At 37.0% G+C, this 20,221-nt stretch overlaps 1 pseudogene; it reads left to right on the top strand.

Moving 5' to 3' along the window:
* The first annotated feature begins 2,656 nt into the window (after positions 1-2,656).
* Positions 2,657-9,655, top strand: LOC122279953 (annotated as a pseudogene).
* Positions 9,656-20,221: the final 10,566 nt, after the last annotated feature.

The following is a 20,221-nucleotide window of genomic DNA, read 5'->3' as shown; positions in this document are numbered from 1 at the left end:
GGCGGAGCCTCATCCTCTGGCTCAGCCTCCTCCTCCTCATCCTCGATCTATGCACCAAAATCTACGGTACCAAAAATGGTGCAGCAGGTAAGTAAAATCCAAACACCACTAGATAAAAACATATAAAAACTCAAACAATATACATGAGAGGATGCCAATGCTCAAAACCCATAAAATCATATTTTTCCATGCACGCCAAAAATCTCATTTGGCTCAAAAACATAACCTTTCCAAATATCACGCCAAAAGTCACATTTGGCCCATATCAAACTCAAACCGTTAACCAATTAATCTGTATGCACCATGACCTCCCCTAGGGGTCATCCGCACACCCTGACTCTAGTGCCACACCGCAGGTAATGACCACGCATGTGACACCTAAACGAGCGATGCCCAGTTCCGCGCCCCGCGCGTTCGTAGCCAAGCATCCTCTAGCCCTCGCCAGCGAAGAGCCACGGAGTTGGTGCATAGAGCGATGCTTGGTTCAGCGCCCGGCGCGTTCGTAGCCAAGCATCCTCTAGCCCCCGCTCCCGTCGTCACCCAGCGACAACTCAGGGTACATCACTCAGTTTATTACGCTCTCGAGTGACCAGAGGAGCTCCACCAGAATAATACCCCATCCCGGCTTGGGGTCGTGATACACATGCACCCGAAAATCCACTTACGCCAATAAAACATGATTTTCTCAAATTAAATAAAACGCACGCGCATGCACCATGTAAATACGATTTCAATGCACAAAACGATCAACCAACCATAAATCAATAAAACAAACAACTCCGTCCTCCATCCATCCGACCCCCGAACTCCTCGGACTCAATTCGGAATCAGCCAACCAACAACAAATAATTATTGAATGAGCAAAATATATTTAAATCTAAAAGTAGGGTTTGAAAAATACTTACAACGCTATATGGTATTTTTAAAAAGCTCGCGGCGTTGCAAACGGCAGAAGAAAAGCAACGTAACAGTGAAATTTCACTGTGGCCGTGGGTTGTAAAATACCCACTTTTGAACGGGGACAAACCAAAACTCGGGATTGATAGGGAATGGTTTAAGGATATTTATGAAACTAAGGGAAGTGGAGTTTGACCGTGGGTGGCAGCGAAAACGGCAGAGGAAGGGCTTAAACGCCCAAAACGGAAACTAGCTCGTGGGAGCTGTTCCGGTGACTGTTAGAGGCCGGAAATGGGTGGGTTAGGACGGCAAGGAGTCGGTGATGAAGTAGTTAAGAGGTGGTGGCTGGAGGTGGAGCGACGGCGGCAGATCAGAGCAAAAACCGTGTGACTTGATGGACTTTTTCTGGCTAAACGACGACACGGTTGAGGATGAAACTTGGTGGGGTGGTTCACCGGAGGGAGGGGAAGAAAATGGTGGGGGTGGTGTGCCGCACGGTGGTCGGCGGCAGTGGGTCTGGGCAGCTGGCGTGATCGGCGTGAAGGAGAGGAGAGAGAGTGTGCGCGTGGGAGAGAGAACCGGGGAGGAGAGAAAAGAAAGAAAAAAAAGAAAGAAAAAGGAAAAAGAAGAAAAAAGAGAAAGAAGAAAAAAAGAAAAGATGAGGGGAAAGAAATGAGGTCTAGTCCTCACTCCGGGAACCAAAACAGATCCGCTAAAAACGACATTAAAAATCATAAAACAACTAAATAAATAAAACACAACATCAAATAAATTAAAAACTAATTAAAATACATTAATTTAAAATAAATAAACTAATATATTAATTAAATTAAAAACAACCCTTCAGTGAAAATACACGTAAAAGCGGATCATCACATATATCTATTTCATATATGGTTCTCACTTACTAGTATATGAAATTATTAAATTTTATCAACTAATTATTATACAAATTATAAAATATACCTATGAAGTATATTTACTATATAGATATAAGTAATTAGAATACATATTATATATTTTATTATAAAAATGGTATGCTTATATTATTACCTAATACATATATACATGTATAGGTGTATGTATATATTTATCAATATATGAATGAGTTTTAATCGAGTGGAGCTAACGAGTCGACTCGAGCCTAAACGAGCGAGCCTAAATGAGTCTTAGTCGAGTCGAGTCGAGTTTTGTTGAGTATGTGTCATTTACAAATTGAGCGAGTATTTGTTTTAACAACGAGTTTTTTTTTTTTTTTTTTTTTTCACGAGTCGAGTTCGATTCGACTTTAACCGAACGAGTACTGAGTGAGCTATCGAACAAACTGATTTATTTAATCAATCTGTTTCATTTTATCAACTAATTATTATACAAATTATAAAATATACCTATGAAATATATTTATTATATAGATATAAGTAATTAGAATACATATTATATATTTAATTATAAAAATGGTATGCTTGTATTATTACCTAATACATATATACATATATAGGTGTATGTATATATTTATCAATATATGAATGAGTTTTAATCTAGTCGAGCTAACGAGTCGACTCGAGCCTAAACGAGCGAGCCTAAATGAGTCTTAGTCGAGTTGAGTTTTGTTGAGCATGTGTCATTTACAAATTGAGCGGGTATTTATTTTAACAACGAGTTTTTTTTTTTTTTTTTTCACGAGTCGAATTCGATTCGACTTTAACTGAACGAGTACTGAATAAGCTATCGAACAGACTGATTCATTTACGATACTATTCATGATCCATTTATTGTTTGTTAGAAGTGCTCCGGTGCTCCCCTCGAAGTGAGAGAGCCACCGAAGTTTTTGCTCTCGTTGAGAGTCGAACTCAAGAGTCCAAGACCTCCCACTTACTAAACGGGTGCTCTAACCAACGGAGCTACAAGAGCACCTAGCGAACCACCGAAGAAAAATGCTGGCAGCAATCACAATTGATCACCTCTTCACGTTGGCTCCAACGGTGGCCTCTACCTCCTCTTTCCCTCTCTCTTTCTGTATCATTCGCGCCATATGAGTTGGGGATTTTCCGAAACTCGGTGCAAATATTGATCTAGATTTTTCGTTGCCTATGTTTACCATTCTTCAATATTGAGGGATTGACAAGAAAATATAGAACCATTCGGATGAAAATATACTCGGGTATAAATTTTAGGTTCTTGAAGTGTTTAACTTGTGGTCGCGACTCGCGTAGTTGATTTTTATTATTATTATCATGAACACTGGGTTTCAAGGGCGAAACACATTTTGCGAAACACATTTTCAATGAGTTTGGCCTCAATATTAATTGGATAGGTATGTATGTTTAATTAGTGTTTGGTTTTTGATTATGATGCGAGATTTTGATGTTTGCGTGGTAGCTAAATCAAGCCGCTATGGTTAACTCCATTATGTTTCTTAACTGTATGCTTCTCTTGTTACTGAGGTCGAGCCATGACCTTGTGAATGGTGCTTCTTTAAAACAATAGTTTTGATAAGTAACTTCTTTAAAACAATGAATACTCGGATCTAATTAAACTTTCCCAGCTACATGTTGTTACTAGACGTTTCAAAACTTGAACTTACTTTGTATCCTGTTACAGTTTGTTTTTTAATCCAGAAATAATAAGGGAGCTAGCAATTATCCAAAGATTAGAATCATTGAGAAAGAGACTTTAAAGCTTGTAATTTTTCTTTAAAAAAAATGAAAAGCACGGGTGTTAAGTAATTTTGCAAAATGTGTGGAGTTCTAATTTGAAACTTTCTGAAATCTGCAGAATTTTGATATTCCGAGATACAAGGAGTGTTGCAGATTCTGTCCTTAGAAACTAGTGGAGGCTGTGGAGCAGCTATCCAAATGCAAGGAAGTATGCAGGCATCGTTATGGTTGGGAAGCATCTTCCTCAATACAGTTTATGCTCCTACTATAGATTTTCACGGAGGGGAAATGGTTCATTATCATTCTATGAAACCAAGAAGAGTTTTGGCCATTGTTTTTTCTGGAGTTTCTCTACGACGTCAGCAAGCCGTGTAGTGACAGATCATGCCCAAGTTGCTTGGAAAAGGCTTTACCAAAAATATTCTTCCAATGGTTATTCTTTTTCCCCCATAAATAGGATTGCTCAGCAGTGAGCTTGTTGGCACGCTCTCACTTGCTAGTTCCTGGAATTTTTCCCTTCACCTGTGGGCAGCTAGCATGGGCACAAGGAACGTGGGCAGACACAGAACATTACCCATCACAGAGCACTTTGCATATGCGTGCACAAGATGGGCATGCATATGTGACCACATTATTGATCTCAGTAGTGGAAGGTGTTGTCTTGTTTGTGAGGGCTCTCTATTTGGCGATATTGTTTTCACCCAGTATCATGATGGCATCACTTGTGGATTGCCTTGGACCTCGGTTTAGGAAATTTTGGTTTCAAGTTCTTCATCGGACACTTGAAATAGCAGGTCCTGCATTTATAAAATGGGGTCAATGGGCAGCTATGCGACCAGATCTCTTCCCTAGAGATTTATGCACCAAGCTTTGAGAGCTTCACAACAAAGCTCCTGAACATAGCTTTGCCTACATAAACGAAACTATTGAAAGAGCATTTGGTCGCGAGCTTTCTGAACTTTTTGAGAATTTTGAAGAGTCGCCAATAGCATCTGGAAGTATTGCTCAGGTGCATCGAGCTTCTTTGAGATTTCAATATCCTGGTCAACAGGTGAAGTCTATGGTGGTTGCGGTAAAGGTTAGACATCCTGGTGTTGGTGAATTAATCAGGAGGGATTCATGATAATCAATTTGGTTGCAACAGTATCAAAGTTCATCCCTAGACTGAAGTGGTTGAGATTGGATGAAAGTGTGCGGCAGTTTGCAGTTTTCATGATGTAACAAATTGACCTTGCAATAGAGGCTGCTCATTTGAGCCGCTTTATTTATAATTTGCATCAATGGAAGAATGTTTCATTCCCCAGGCCAGTGTATCCACTTGTGCATCCTGCCATCTTGGTTGAAAGTTATGAGCAAGGGGAAAGTGTCTCACGCTATGTTGAGGAGCTTGAAGGACATGACCAGATTAAATCTGTGCTTGCTCATATTGGAACTAATGCACTTTTAAAGATGCTTTTGGTAACACTTCCTTCTTTAATTTGATATTCCTTAGGAATCTGCTGGTTTTTTATTGGTTTTATAATCTGATCTCCTTTTGATGGCTAGCTGGGTGATATAGGTAAGGATATCTCTAACAATTAATGCTTAATGTTTTCAATCAACTGATTATATCACTAAAACCATCCTAATTAACATAAAAAATTAGCCATTTTTACTGGATGAACTAGCCAAGGAGCTCCACTACCGTGTTCTGAAAACTGCTTTTCTCTGGTTAAGGTCCGTACATAAGGGTATTCCACCTACTTAACCAGATACAATAACTCTTTCTCTCTTAACCTTTAAGGCATTGTAGGATTCAGCCTCCTATAAGTGTGTGGTGAGTAGCATTTGGGTCAAGGAATATGAGCTTTTTTTCATTTCGTATGTGGTAATTAGTAGATATCCCTTTGGATGCGTGCCAAATATATTGAGGATTAGTTTGTCCCGTATGCATCAAATCTTTTTTTATTTCTTGGATAGGTAAGTGATGATTTTCTTAATGAAGGGAAGGCATAGCCCAAGACGTGTTGTATACCCAAATTGGTCAAATCTGACATCATTCATTTTTTTTCTTAACATAAGAGGAGCATGAATTAAACATTATCTTAATGGATGTGGTCCCGCTCTAACCGAAACATGGTAGCTGAAGAAGACATTAAATGGGCTCGTGTTAAAGCAAATAACGTGGTGATTAGTGCTCAATTCCTACCCAATATCAAATTATATTCCTGAGATTAATTGGAAATCGGACCTTGTGGTTTTAGGGCTTGGTTTGATGGATTTTTTCTATTTTCCCTTTTCTTTGGTTGGTTCTCTTGAATGCTTCTTGTACTCTTGGGTGCACCCTTTGTTTTTTAAGTAAAGCAATCTAATCTCATTAAAAAGCAGCAGAGGGGCACAACCCTAGTACTTAGAATGTATAAAGAGAAACCCTATTCATCTTAAAAAAGAGCTATTAAAAAAATCTGAAAAGCTAGAACAAAGTATCATGAGCCACCATCCATGTATAAAGGGAGTTGAGGATGATCTTTGTCAACTCTACCAATGAAGCTTCATTATCTTCAAGGTCCGTGCATTCCACTCTCTTCAAATTCACCACATTAAGAATGAAGAAGCTGACCTCCACACCACCAAAACATTACCATGTTCCTGCTGTCCTTCCCAGTTCACAAACAACCATCTCACCATTCTACCAATCAATAATACCCTTTGTTTTTTGATGAATTTCCATTTACTGTCTATATAAATAAATAATATTCATGAGAGTTTCAAATAATTGAAATGTCTCTTTTTTTTTACCATTCTAATTGTCTATTTGTAGTTCTTAACTGATTAATTTTAAGAAAAAAAGAGAGAAGCATGATATATCTAAAATAGGATGTGATGTGAATAAAAATGAAAGGAAAAAAGGAAACTGTGAAAAAACTCCTTTTCCTCTTACAGATCGATTTAAGATGTTAATTAAGATGCATCTCTGGATTGGTTTTAATTTCCTGAGAAGTTTCATGTTCATGTAATCTCTCTCTCTCTCTCTCTCTCTCTCTCTCTCTCTCTCTCTCTCTCTCTCTCTCACAATGAAACAGTGGTATTATGTGTTCTAGCTTTTTTTTCACTTTATATTTTTCCTGTCATTATTGTGATCTATTTGGCCTTTATGAGTTGAAGTTCTTAGCTACTAACATTTGAAATCTAATTGTCATATTATTTTGGCTTTTGAGATTTTATAATTTCTTCTTTCAGGTGGACAATTTTATTCATGCTGACATGCAGCCTGGAAATATCCTAGTCCGGGTGACTCAGAACAAGTCTCCTAGAAACGGCTCTTCAAATCAAAGCCTCATGTCATTTTCCTTGACGCAGGCATGATTGCTGAACTCTCAGGAAGCGATTGGGTAAATTTACTTGAGTTTTTTAAGGCTGTTGCGGTGTTGCCTGTCGAGATGGCCGCACTGCAGTGGAGTGCGCACTTAGATTATCAAAGCAACAAAACTGCCCAAACCAAAACGCTTTTATCGAGGTAATATGTTAGGGAAAAAATGCTTAACAGGAATAATTTGTTGAATTCTGAAAAATAATACTTTCTTGGTAGGATCATAGAAATATGGGTACGAAAATCCTCTCTTGAATCATAATGCACTATTTGTATTAAGAAAAACTTATCTGTCTACTGTCTAGCAATTAACTGGTATTTTTATAAACCTGTGTTCTCATTTATCTAAATAGTCATGGCCATCGATTACAGTTTCTGTCTGCCTGATAGGTTTTCATTAGATGGCTGTCTTTCCTCAGTTAAATTTTTAAGATGACCGACTTTTCTTTTTTGGTTAGTTGGCATATTGCATTTATATTGCTTGGCTTTCGAGCCATTCACTGCATTACAAGTTTCCTGAATATCTTGCTTTAATAGGAAGTGGAAGATGCATTCACTTTCTGTGGTACTCCAGAAAGTGATCTAATTCATCCTGCTGAGTGCATGCAGCAATTGCTTGAGAAAGTTAGGCATCATAGAGTTAACATTGATGGCAATGTCTGTACAGTGTTGGTAACAACGTTGGTTCTTGAGGTAATTTCTTTCTTCTTTTTGCCATATCACCTAAATTGTTATATACCCATTAAAAGAGGAAGTATTATGAGTGCCCTGCTTGTTCTATGATTTCCGATAAACAAGTAATAAATTTTCTTTTGACAGTACTCATAATAAGTAGTAAATGATATAGCTTTGGTTAGCTTGCTAACATTCCCTGTTCTGGCTGACTGGAGTCATTCCATTATTGCTGTGATGGATTTTGCTGATTTTGATACTGGGTTTTATTCTATAGGGTTGGCAGCAGAAGTTTGATCCTTCATATGATGTGATGCACACATTGCAAATGGTTGTACATTGAGCTGAGTGGGAAAAGTCTCTTTCCTACACAATTGAGGGGCTGATGGCTCCATAAGAAGGTTCTTATATGTTGATGCTCTGACACGATTTTGACAATGCCAGCAATAGTCTTAAGAAATTACATGGATGTTTTAGGTCCTTTTCCTATTTTTTTTTCCTTACTATTCTTTTTAAAAAAAAAAAAAAATTGCTATCTTCTATCGATTTGTGAAGGCCTTATCCTTCTGTAATTACCATGTTATTTTCACCAATCACTACTGTCAACTCAAGCCTTACAATTGAGAAGAAAAAAGGATAAAAAGAGAGTACATAGAAGGATACAAAGCCATATGCAATTCTTTCATTTTTAGTCCAAGATTTTTACAGTTTGCATCTTCTTGTTTCTTGGTTATTGTCTCTGGTTTATATATAATAGGTTAAATTGAATATTCATGATCCTGCAATTAACTAGTTAACTTGGCTTTTAGAAATCTTTGGATGGTTCACATGATGCCATTGCTTCATTCCTTTAGTTATTATAGAGATAGCGAATGCTGACACTATGGGAGCACTCACCAAAGTTATTGCTTTTCTAAATGAAGCCAATATGATTGACTTTTTATCTGAGTTGTGGATGCTACTTTCCTATTCTAAACAGACTTCCACTGTTTTCCATGTTTAGTATGTGACTGAAATGTAGCTTAACAATCAAAATGATACGGATCAAGGTCCCTGGCAATTCTTAGGAATTGCAGCACTCTGAACTTAATCCAATCTTGAGCATTCATTTGTGATGAATGATCATAATTGACGCACGTTATCAAGCCAAGCCATATATTCCTTTGCCATACCATGGATCAGTGTAAAATGTTTTTAAAAAGAGAAGTACTCTAGCCACAAAATGATTACACAAAAGTAATCCCACAAGCTGAAGTGGCTTGATGTGGTTTGTCAGATTGTAAAATTGCTTTTACTGTAAAGCAGATTAGATGAATCACATGAAGGCACGTCAGTTTGTAGGATTATTTTCGTGTAATCTCTTTGTGGCTGTAGCACTCATCTTTTAAAGAAGAGAGAGAGAGTTTCACATCACTTCACCTTCGTTTCACCAGACAAGAAAACGATAGGGTTCACAGCCACCTTATCATCGTCACTTGTCACCATTGTTTCTTGCTGCACATCTGGTCACAAGCCCTTAGGGATTGAAGCATAGATCTTCTTTTATCTTTCTCTTTCTCTAATCTGTTACTTTCTTGTATGTGAGCACACGGCTATAACATTGATTTTGTTGTTTGTTTTCGGACAAGGTTGCTCTGTTGCTAGTTTTCATGGCTACAGCATAAATGTGCTTGTGCTCTTAAGAGAGATGTTTCTTCTGGATTTTACAGAGCTTTTCACAAGCGAAGTGACATTGAAGAAACCAGTGACAGGTAGGGTACGCCGAGTTGAAGAATGGTGCGTTAAAATTCTGGATTTTACAGAGCTTTTCACAAGCGAAGTGACATTGAAGAAACCAGTGACAGGTGGGGTAAGCCGAGTTGAAGAATGGTGCGTTAAAATTCCAGCAGCTCCTATCCAACTCATTAAAATTGATGACAAGAAAAACATGATAACTGCTTCTAAATGACAATTCAATCAAACATTAGTTGGCGACATGATCCATACCAACATTTTTGTCACTTGTTTCATGAGCTTTGTGCTGTAAATGCCAGGGGTATTGCACTTTCACTTGTATGGATTTTAACTTCTATTTGATGCATCTTCTGACTTGCCAAAAAAAGTAATACTAATAGGTACTAAAAATATCTCAGAATATATGTAAATAATAATAAAATAGTTTATAAATAATAGTAAATAGTTTGTAAATAGTATTGAAATATTTTAAGAATATATGAGAAGAGTTGTGTTTCCAAATAGTCTTTAGATGGTTAATGTTCTTGTTGTGTCTTTCAATGACTAAACTAGTTCCTAGAAGAGTACTTACTGTCCAAATTGATGACGTGTTGTAACTGGGGTCGTTCGTCATAAACTAATGGTCAAGATTGGTCCAATTATACAGTAATGCAATTCCTAAGAATTACCAGGGTCCTTGATCAAAACAATACGTCTTGCATTCTTCTCTTCAATCTGTCCCACAAATGGCCTGGTTTATAGGGGTGATAATATGTGATATGATTAATTAAACTTAACATGAACACGATACGATAATAGTAAGTTTGGATTTAATCTTGACGGGTTCGGGTCAAAACCGGTTAACCCGTTAAGACATGATTGTTTAATGGGTTAACAACGAGTTAACTCGTTTTGACACGTTATAAACTGTTATGATCCGTTAAGAAAGTTAAAATTACAATTATACCTTTATACCTAAAAGTAACATTTTTAGAATTTTAATTTCGATATTTTTATTATTTGGATTTTAATTTTAGACTTATAGCTAGTTTTATAATTTTTTTTTTTTATAGATATTGTGATTTTAACATTTATATAAAATTATATTAAATTTAATCAGGTCAAACCAGTTAATTTCGAGTTTATTCAATCCATTTATATAAACGGATTGACACGACATGACTAGTTATATTAGTGGGTCGTGTTAGGATTTAATATTTTAACACGATAAGTTTAACGAATTAGGTTCGAGTTAACCCTTATAATAATATATATGTCTTGATACGACACGAACACAAACCGTTGATATCCGTACATGCTTAAGGAAAAAAAATCTATCCACCTAATGACGTATGAAGTCCATTATTAATCTAGTCTATCGCATCAACTACTATAAAAATAAAAATAAAAATCATATTTTTCTTGATTTTTTCAAAGAGCAATGATAGCCACACCACCCATTTACAATTTTTCTACGTCTTTTTAATAAGATAATATTTTTTAAAATTTTAAACACATCAAATCAAAATCAAAACTAAAATAAATATTTAAAATAATATTATTATATTAAAAAGTTGTAAAAAATTATAGATGAGTGGTAATGCTATAATTTCTCTTTTTCATAATTGTTTTGAATTCTATAATAAATGATGTATTTATACACCAAGTTGTAAATAATAGATATCTCTTAGTAAATGGCCCGTGTTATAGTAAAAAAGACAAGATATTGTCCACGCTCAAGGCCGGCCTTTAAAGCCATTTGGAAAATTTGAGTCAAATATAGCAAAAATATTAAAATTAGACCCAAAAAAACAAAAAAAAAAAAAAAAAAAAAAAACAAAAAACTCAAGAAAATATCCTCTCCTATCACAACTTGAGGTGATTGAGGAGGTAAGGCTATTCATCTAGGATTCTCCCCCATTTTTTTTAATTAATTTATTTATTTTTAAGTTTCGAACTCAAAAAATTGGATTCATTCAGGTAGATCTCCACTTAGGTTGAACTCGGGCTAATATCTAGATTTCATACTTGCCTCTAACCCCGAATGTAGGTACGGTTATATAATATGAGTATCGGGTTAATATCCAATACCTTTAATTGCGTATCAGAGTTTTAAAAAATCTTAATGAAATGACATCGTTTTGATCTTCAAAAAGGCTTTTATTTTTTATTTAAAAAGAATAAATAAATTTTGATTAAATCCAGTTACAATTCAAGTAACTAGATATCGAGTTTTTATAATCAAGTAAAGTCGAGTACCTGCCTAGGTTATTATAATCAGGTATCCAACTTATTCAAATATCTATAGTTCATTATAAATTCGGATGTGGATCCGGGTGAACGACCCTAGATTGGGGTAACTTATGCCAGGTGAGAGAATTATACTTCCTCACATCAATGGAGCTATGGGGGTGAGGGGCATAATCTAACGTTGTGAATTCCATGCGTTTTCGTAGGAATGATTGTAATTTATTGTATTGATAGATTTTTCCTCATATTATTGTATCGAAATCTCTGCAAACAATGAATCTTCATTTGATTCGATTATTACGCTGTCTGGGTTGAATGAGGGGGTTGTTGTCTTGGAATCTTCCGTGGATGTAGGAGGTTCAAATAAGGAAGTGGTTGAAACGGTTGAATTAAATCTCGTTCAGAAGAATCAAGCTGAGGATGGGCTTATGGATGTTCCGGTGCTGGAGGCCCCTCATTTATTCTTGGGCTTCGATTCTGGCCCATCGGGCAACAAAGGCTCAAAGCCTTATGGCCTGTCTGGCTCCCGTAGCAGTGCTCAAAGGAAAAGGGGTCACCGATCGGGTTTTAGGGCATTGCAGAATGTTCAGACCCAGTCGCGTGAAGTAATTTCGGCAAATGGTGTTGAGGCAGCTTCTGTTCAACAGACCGAAGGGGTTTTTTCTCCAAACCATGGCAAGAAACGGAAGGGGAGTCCGATTATGGAGGCTGAAGAAAAAAGAGGTAAACCTTCATCTACTTCCTCTACTTCGGTGGAGGTGTTTACAGAGAGAGCGGCGTGGCTGGTGATTAGCCCCGCCGATTACAATGAAAATTTTAACATGGAATCTCCGTGGGCTTGGGAACCTACGGAGCATTCGTACTCTTCGTGACTTACTCACGAGTGAAGATCCCGAAATTTTGTTTTTGCAAGAAACGAAATTATCATCACGCAGGTTGGATTTTTGTAAGTTTAGATTGGGTTTTCGGTGTTGTTTTGGTGTTGACAGTGTGGGTCGAAGTGGAGGGCTGGCTCTTTTTTGGAAAGATAACATTCATCTGACGATTGTTAGTTATTCTAGAAATCATATTCATTCATCTATTAAAAACTGTGATGGGGAGGAATGGTTGTTGACAAGGGTGTATGGTCATCCCAAGAGTAGGCAGCGGTATGAAGTATGGAGTCTCTTGAAGTTTTTGGGCCGTGGGGTTGTTTTACCATGGCTAGTTTTTGGGGATTTCAATGAAATCTTAGATCATTCTAAGAAATTGGGTGGAAACATAAGAAGTGAATCACAGATGAGGGAGTTTAGAGGGGTTTTATCGGACTGCCAGTTGAGAGATTTGGGTTATGAGGGGGTTCCTTTTACTTGGACTAACCGTAGGGGGGAGGAGGGTTTAGTGAAGGAAAGATTAGATAGATTTCTTGCCAATTCTTTGTGGTGTGAAATGTATCTAAACCTTTGAGTTAAACATGGAGTTGCAGCCTACTCTGATCACATTCCTTTATGGTTGGATACTGAAGGTGCTTTGATTAGAAGGAGGAATAGGAGCTTGTTTAGATTTGAGACTATGTAGGTGGGCGAAAAGGAATGTTCTTCGATTATTGAGAGGGCTTGGTGTTAGAGAAATGGTCCTCATTCTTTGGATCAGATTATGGAGAGGATTTCTCATTGTGCTATAGAGTTAGGAAGATGGAATACGGTTTCTTTTGGCCATGTGCAGAAGAATTTAGCTACTGCTAAAAGGAGACTGCAATGTTTAGAAGAGAATGATTCGGGATAAAATTTTCTAGAGGAACATAAACAAGCGTGTCTTGAAGTTCAAAAATGGCTTGAAAGGGATGAGTTAATGTAAAAGCAAAGATCTCGAGTGAAGTGGCTCAGAGAAGGAGATTGTAACTCCCGGTATTTTCATTCCAAGGCATCCACTAGACGAAGAAAGAATAGCATCATTCAGTTGCAAGATGAGTTTGGTTTTTAGCATAAAGGGGATCAGATGGATGTCTTAATTACTGAATATTTTTAGAATCTGTTCACTGCTGCAGGTCGTGTGGATATGGAGGATATTCTTTTGGGTGTTGAGGCCAAAGTCACTGCTGAGATGAATGAGGAGCTGTTAAAACCATATGCTGCTGAGGAGGTGGAGGTAGCTTTAAAATAGATGCACCCTTCTAAGGCCCTTGGTCCTGATGGCATGCCTCCTCTTTTCTTTCAGAAATATTGGGGTGTGATAGGTAATTCTATTACCAATGCTTTACTTTCAGTTTTGAATTCTGGAATGTTTCCTAGAGGTTTAAACCATACTTTCATTACATTAATCCCTAAGAAAGCTTCTCCTTCAAAGGTAGTAGATTTTCGTCCTATTAGTCTGTGTAATGTGCTTTATAAGATTCTTTCTAAAGTCATTGCAAATAGACTTAAGAGAGTATTGCCGGATGTGATCTTTGATACTCAAAGCGCGTTGTTCCTGGTAGACAGATTTCAGATAATGTACTTATTGCATATGAGTTGCTGCATTTTCTTCGTACTAAGCGAAAGGGTCGAAAGGGGTTTATGTCCCTCAAATTTGACATGAATAAAGCCTATGATAGGATGGAATGACTGTTCTTAGAAAAAATAATGGAGTCCCTTGGTTTTGATAAGAAATTTATTTATTTAATTATGCAGTGTGTTAGAACAATTTTTTTTTTTTTTTCTTTTTTAGTCAATGGAAGTCCTAAAGGCCCTATTATTCCTTCTCGGGACCTTAGGCAAGAGGATCCGTTATCACCATATTTATTTCTTTTGTGCACGGAAGGTCTTATTTCTTTGCTAAAAAGAAATGCTGGTAGGGAAGGGGTGGATGGGATAAGGATTTGTAGAGGTGCTCTTAGAATAAACCACTTGTTATTTGCGGATGATAGTGTCATTTTTTGTAAAGCTGATGTGATTACAAATGTGAAGATCCAATCTTTGTTGAACAAGTATGAGCGAGCTTTAGGCCAATGTATTAATAAGGAAAAAACTTCTATGGTCTTTAGTAAAAATGTGAATGATGACCTGAAAAGAGATATTATGCAGTTGTGGGGTGGCAGCTTTACACGGTAGTATGAGAAGTATTTAGGGCTGCCTCCCATGATTGGGAGGTCAAAAAAACAAGCTTTTTCTGCTATAAAAAAGAGCGTGTGGTAGAAGTTACAGGTATGGAAGGGGAATTTGTTATCTCAAGGGGGTAGGGAGGTACTCATAAAAGCTGTAGCTATGTCTATTCCTACTTATGCCATGAGTTGTTTTTTGTTTCCTAAAACTTTGTGTCATGAGTTAGAGATGATGATGGCAAAATTTTGGTGGGGTGATCAATCTCGGGAAAATAAAATACATTGGTATAGATGGGAGAAGTTGTGTTTTTCAAAATTCTAAGGCGGGATGTGTTTTAGAGATCTCCATCTTTTTAATCTAGCCCTTTTGGCAAAACAAGGGTGGAGGCTTTTAAGAAATGAGGATTCTCTTCTTTACAAAGTTTATAAAGCCAAGTATTTTCCGAATTCAAGTTTATTTGAAGCCAAAGTTTGTGCTAGCTCATCTTATGCTTGGAAGGGAATTTGGGAAGCTCTTGATTGTTTGAGAAAAGGCTGTAGGTGGTGTGTGGGGAATGGGCAAACTGTTCGTATTTTTAAAGATCCATGGTTACCGGATTGTTCAAATGTTTCAGCTTTGGTTGAGGTTGATGAAGACTTAAAAGTCCATTCCTTGATAGATGCAAGTACAAGTTGGTGGAATGTTCATATGGTGAGATCTCTATTCAATCCAAATGTAGTTCAATAGATCCTAAAATTGCAAGTTTCTGTAAATTCTGAAGACTCTTTGTTTTGGAGTCACGAGAAGAATGGAAGCTATTTAGTTAGGAGTGCTTATCGATATCTTCAACAGAGTCAACTTCATTCAAATGGGCAGTCTTCTAGTGGCAAATTTTGTTGAGTACTGTGGAGTCAGGTCCACACCGCTCGAGCGAAGGCATTGGCCGCTCGAGCGAATTCAGGCAGAGTCAAACGCTCGATGTTAGCTCGACAGTGAGCTCGAGTAGGAAGCTTTCGCTCGAGCGGAGGCATTGGCTGCTCGAGCGAAGTCAGGTAGAGTCGAACGCTCGATGTCAGCTCGACAGTGAGCTCGAGTAGGATGCGGAAGGGAAGTTCGCTCGACGCGCGCTCGACACGCTGCTCGAGCGAACATGCATTTTTGGCGTTTTCTGCCGTGTAACTATATATATGATGTTTTGCATCATATGGCTGTACGAGTGAATACTGTGGACGTACAGTGTTGAGATCTATCTTGTAGTTTGATATTCCTCAATAATAAAATCCTCTGCAGCTCCCATGGACATAGGCAATTTGCCGAACCATGTACATCTTGTGTCGTGTGTGATTGTGTGTTTGTTTTTCTCGTTTGCTATTATTTTTCAATTCATTGTTATCGTTTTTCACAACAATTGGTATCAGAGCCAGGTTCAGGTATGAGAAAAAATGATGGCTGAAGATGATTTGAAGGTATCGGGAATCGAGAAGTTTGATGGCACGGATTTTGGATAATGGAGGATGCAGATAGAGGACTACCTCTATGGGAAGAAACTTCATCTTCCACTATTGGGGAAGCAACCAGAAAAGATGGATGATGCTAATTGGAACCTGTTGGATCGACAGGTTCTGGGGGTTATTCGATTAACCCTGTCGAGATCCGTTGCACACAACGTCATCAAGGAGAAGACGATTGCAAATCTCATGGCGGCTTTGTCAGGTATGTATGAAAAGCCGTCAGCGAATAACAAGGTACATTTGATGAAAAAGTTATTCAATTTGAAAATGGCAGATGGTACTTCTGTTGCACAACATCTGAATGATTTTAATACTATCACAAATAAATTGTCGTTTGTTGAAATTGAATTTGATGATGAGATACGTGCACTGATACTATTGGCTTCACTGCCAAATAGTTGGGAAGCCATGAGAATGGCTGTTAGTAATTCTGCTGGTAAAACTAAACTGAAATATGATGATATTCGTGATTTGATTTTGGCTGAGGAGGTGCGCAGAAAAGATTCAAGCGAGATGTCGGGTTTGAGTTCAGCCCTAAATGTTGATTCTCGAGGGAGATCACATGATAGGAACTCAAACAGAGGAAGATCAAAATCAAAGTACAGGAGTAAGAACAAGTCGAGGCCTGGTCAGCAGGCAACTTGCTGGAATTGTGGCAAAGCTGGCCACATAAAAAAGAACTGCAAAAACCCTAAGAAGACAGAGAATGATAGTGCTAATGTGGTAACTGAAGAAATACATGATGCACTATTGCTTGCAGTTCACAGTCCAGTTGATGACTGGATACTGGATTCAGGGGCTTCCTTCCATACATCTTCTCACCGGGAGCTAATGTGGAACTATGTTGTAGGTGATTTTGGGAAGGTGTACTTGGCTGATGGTGAGGCTTTGAACGTAGTGGGGATGAGAGACATTGACATTGCACTCCCTGGCAAGAACAAATGGACCTTGCAAAAGGTCAGACACATTCCTAAGTTGAAGAAGAATCTCATTTCTGTTGGGCAGCTCGATGAGTGTTGTAACAGCCCGTTAGAAATTTAACGGTGAAATTTCTATTGACTTTAAGAATCTCGTGAAGACCCTATAAGTTTTCATGAATCTATTAATCGTATAGTTAATGTTATTATTCACTGTGGTATCAGGAGTGTGTTTTTGATTATTGGAGATAGTTAGAAAGTTTTATTTGGACACATGGAAAGATTTTAGCCACCTTACTCTTCCAAGTCTACTCCATATTTGGAAAATATCTTAAGCTGATTTTTGTAGATATTATTGGATAGAATATTATGAGATAATCTTTTATAGATATTTTGGGTAGGAGAAAACTACACTCAACTCTCAACTCCAGCCTTATCATCTTTCTTATCTCGTCCATAAGTATCTCCAGCCATCACCCACGAATTTATCTTCATTTACACATTCCTTTAAAAGAATATCAAATACTTTCTCTCGGACAGCTTTTAGGAGTTCTTTTGCACGCCCATTTTGAAGCTTTTTTAAGTATTTTATCATAAAGTCTCCTTCATATAAGTTGTTCCTTTTTGAGTCTAGTTTACATGGATATCTTATTTGTCCTATTTGAAGATCATTTGGTTAGTCAAATATTATATAAACTATAGAAAGGTCATTCTGGGAGATAAACTCGAGAATATGTTATAGTTTGGAGTTTTTGACCAAGCTAATGGATAGATATTGGTCCGAAATTTTTATGGAGTATTGTTAACATGTATATATGACTATTGGTTGAGGATGTTTGCATGATTAAAGGTTTTGATGAAAGATTTTCTTAGATTTAGAAACTTAGAAACTGGAAGAAGAAAAACAGTTTCTGTTTTGAGAAAGTTTAACTCTTTGGTGGTCTAAACCTATTCTAATGATTTTGATAATTTTATTGGAGGATCCTAAGCATCTTATATACATTTTATATTATTATTTTGAATATATTTGATGTTAGTTTCAAAGATATGAAATTTTATGCAAAGAGATATTCAGATAAGCCAAAGTGTGGATGTTCTTGGCTAAATTTATATTTTGGTTAATTTCTAACCATGTGATCTTGAATTAGAAGCTTATATATGTTTTAGGACATCTTTTTAAACCATGTGATGGTTTGGTTTGAAGATCACATATTTATAAGTCATAGATCAAAAGGTTGATCAAAACAAGTTAGAAAACAAAAATCAATGGAAATAGAATATGAGAATTTCAGCCCTATGGAGTTTTAATAGTTGTGATTAGTTTTAAATTTTTCTAAATTGATATTTGAATTGAGTATAAAATTTACATGAGGGATGTAAATTTTGGTGACATCTGGAGTTAGTATGCAAAATCCTTAAGTTATGGGTAAAACGGTCATTTTCCTACATGCAGAGAGTAAAATGGAAATTTTATTCTTTAAGTTAGTATTTTTCATATTTTAATTTATTAGTGATTTAATGCTAACTTTTAGAATCACTAATTACAGTTCCTTGTGATCGCGCTTAAGATTTTATAAGAAACGCATAAATCGAGGAAAGTTAGCTTTTAACTTACTAGCAATCTACTGTGTATGTGTGTTAAGTAAAGGAACTACAATGTATGTATGTATGTTATCATATATGTCATGCCATGCCAAGTTATCACGTAATTGTCTATTATACAAAATTTATTCTGTCATCAATTTTTATCTATTACAAAATATTCTGTCATGTATTATTGTACATTACAAGTATGTCATGTTAAATATGTTGTCTATTATATGTTATGCCATGTTACAAAATGTTTCTATCTCAAGTTGGTCATGTATTTCAAGTTATGTTCAAATCACGTTATGTTACGTCAGGGCTTCAGTTCTTTCGTATTCCAGTCATGTTTCATGTTGAGTATATTCAGTTTGTGTAGAATACATGGAGCCACAACAACTGTGGAGTATGTATTTAACTGCATTGTGATGTGTAGAATACATGAGGCCACAACAACTGTAGAGTATGTATTTACACGTAGAATACATGGGGCCACAACAACTGTGGAGTATGTATTTTTCATGTTAAGTCAAGTTTGCATAGAATACATGGGGCCACAACAACTATGGAGTATGTATTTACACGTAGAATACATGGGGCCACAACAACTGCGGAGTATGTATTTTTCATGTTAATTCAAGTTTCAGAGCAAGTTCATGCTAAGTCAAGTTTCAGATCAAGTTCATGTCAAGTCAAGTTCAGTTCATGTTTCAATTTAAGTTATGTCAATTATGCTATGTTGTACGCTAGGTTATGTTTTAATTACTTATGAATTTGATTATGCATTTATGCTTTTACTGTCATCCATGCATCATTAGCCTGTGTGGAAGTTTTTTTGTTAACTTGCTGAGATTTGTAATCAAATCTTACTGTGGTAGTCCCAACTACCATTCCCCCGAATGGTAGATCTTGTTACAGGACCTGAAGGAGGATCAGGAGCTGACCAACTAGACACAGTTGACTGAACGATGGTGCGTCGTTAATGTTAATATAGTAGTTAAAGTACTACTTGTACGATGGAGTTGCATCTCCAGTACTTTTGGATCATAACTATTTTGGACTAGTGCTGTGATCTTAGTTATTCAATGGATCTTTATATATGAAGTATGTTTTAAGTATTTGAGATATTTTCAGTTTGGTGCATAGTATTGCTAAAAAAAAATTATCTGCTGCGAATATTACATAATGTTAGATGCATATTAGGAATATTGCATCTTATATGTCATGAACGGGGGCAAGTAACCTTGTGTTGCATGTCTCGACGCTTCAAATGTCCTTCCGATCCCAAACGGAATTTGGGGGCATCACAAGTGTAGTCATTCAGTAGTGTTCTCAGATAGCACCTGGAAGGTCACAAAAGGGGCATTGGTACTAACTCGGGGTAAGAAAACTGGTACACTATATATAACTACTAGTTTGATTGACACTATTGCCACTACCGTTGCAGAGAGCACAATAGATTTGTGGCATTGCAGGCTTGGCCATATGAGTCAGAAGGGTATGAAAGAACTTCTGTTTAGAGGCAAGCTAACAGAACTGAAGTCAGTTGATCTCAGTATGTGTGAGAGTTGCGTTATGGGGAAACAAAAGAAGGTCAGCTTCTTGAAAAGTGGCAGGACGCTTAAGACAGGAA

This window comes from Carya illinoinensis, chromosome 10 (genome assembly GCF_018687715.1).
Source record: "Carya illinoinensis cultivar Pawnee chromosome 10, C.illinoinensisPawnee_v1, whole genome shotgun sequence".
Lineage (NCBI taxonomy): Eukaryota > Viridiplantae > Streptophyta > Magnoliopsida > Fagales > Juglandaceae > Carya > Carya illinoinensis.
This window is presented reverse-complemented; position numbering and strand designations above follow the sequence as displayed.